Raw genomic sequence first — 2,265 nt, 5'->3', positions numbered from 1 at the left:
CTGGATTAGAATACCTGTTGATATTTAATGTGTTCTATTTAATATGTTTATTTATTTTTCCCTTTTTTATAGGTTTTATATATACAATTGTATTTACATAGTATATTTAAATCTTATGGATAGATATTGTGGAAGGGAAGTGACTGTTTTATGTATATGTGTATGTTTTATTTTTATTTTTATTTTATTCATTTGTATATGTAATTTTATATCGCTATTCATCATGAATTTATATAAATTGTATCTATGCATTTGCACTAAAATATATAGTATTTAATTTTATCTCTATTTTATATTTTATATTTAATTTTTAGGGGCATACATTATAAATTATGAAATGGAGAGATTTTTAATCAAAGATGTATTTTATAATTGATAAATATTTATACACTCTGATAATTTTTTTGAATTTCTTGAATATTTTATTATATTAACAAAAATCAATTTTGTATATTTATATATATATTTTTTTTGTGCTAATGCATGGATGTATTTACAAAAGATTGTTTAAATATATATTAGGACATATGAATTCATTATATACCATTGCTATTGTTTGTAATATAACAAGGGTTAAAAGATATACTTCAGAGAGCCAATTGACATCTGATACAATGTAACAAGAGCCAATTGACACGTCATAGAGAACTAATTGAAACTGGATACAAAGTAACAGGAGACAATTAACATGCCACACACGAGATCGAGTATTTAAGGAGGGAGGAGAGAATCAACCAACACGTCACTGAAGAAGCCCTATTGGGTGAAACGCGTTTGCGTGTTGGATTATCGTCATCGCGCTAAATCTGCAAACGTTTACCCTGAAAAGGAACGCTGAGACTTAGACACGCTATAGATTGCTTTTTTAAAAGCACGTTATATTTTTTAAATATTAAATTATATATTTATTCTTCACCTCCTTGCCTCTTTGTTCGTATATCGGCCAAATCCGGATTGCGGCTATGTGGACGACGCAAGCTTTCGAGGAGGGCATCTCCTAAGCAATTTGTTTGGCGGGAACGAAGCCGGCATTTTTTCAATACATATCCCAACAAGTCAGAGCAAACTCATTGCTCATTTTCATGTGAGTGGAACACCTTATCAAGATATATTTGATTTTCACATATTTTACGGAAAGCACTATGATTTTTTGTTTCTTTTTTCTTTTTTCTATATATTGACACGCGATATCGATACAACGAAAGAAAACTGGAAACCAATATAAGTATTTGTTTATTATAATTTTTTTTTTCTTTATTATATTGCACTTGTATTGATTTAACAAATCACCATTTATTATAATCTTAGGCGCAACACTTTTTTCTATTTTTGTTTATTTCGATAGGTATTTTTGGGATTATCCTAATAGTGTTTGCTGCATCTTTACATATTCACCTGTATTGATTTATGTATATATATATACACAATTGTTTAATTATTTAATTATATTCAAGCGCCTGATCACTATTATTATTTCGAGTTAAATAATTTTGATTGCAACTACACACCTAAAAGTGGTATGAAAAGAAAGCCCTCTCATACTTTCATAGCCATGCAAACATTTAGTAAAAACATGAAAAAGTTCTAGGTTTTCAGGTACAAAGTACCCTCCGTAAACAAATAGTTAATTTCTTATTTTGTATATTTTGTAGAGACATGGGGTCTTATTCAATGACCCGTCTACATCTTAATTGGTTTAATGGTGTTTAAAAATGCATGGTTTGTGATTCAACTCCATCAATAAGCAGCAAATAGTGATTGTGGATTCTAGACTTCTAGAAGAAATTACATTGAGAGTAAAAAAAAAACTTTTACTGAGCGGTTCAATGGGGTGTAAAGACTATTAACGTAACTTTAATGAATACATTTGTGCATGTACATGTTAGATCATAAAAAACTTTGTCTAGAATCCTCAAGGCAGATCTAAAGATATATAATGTGGGAGCGGGGTGAGGTTTGAGGGGAGGCATGAAGAGGATTGCGTGAGGGGGGGATATACTTGAGCTCTCTACCCCAAAGAATGATTTGATTGACCCCCCTTTCTAAGTTAAGATAGGGGTCCTGGGTACCACCTTTTCACCTTTTATTTTTTGATTTGACTTTTTTTAAATTATTTTATTTAAATGTATTTTGTGGGGATCTAACGTTGCATTAGCAAAATTTGCAAGGTTCCTTTAACTTGCATGCCCTCATCTGAAACCTGCAAAATGTAAAATCACAAGCACCCTCCTGCACTTGCAAATAACTCACATTTTAGAGAATGCA

This window comes from Spea bombifrons, chromosome 1 (genome assembly GCF_027358695.1).
Source record: "Spea bombifrons isolate aSpeBom1 chromosome 1, aSpeBom1.2.pri, whole genome shotgun sequence".
NCBI classification, from domain to species: Eukaryota; Metazoa; Chordata; class Amphibia; order Anura; family Pelobatidae; genus Spea; species Spea bombifrons.
Note: the sequence above shows the minus strand (reverse complement) of the source record.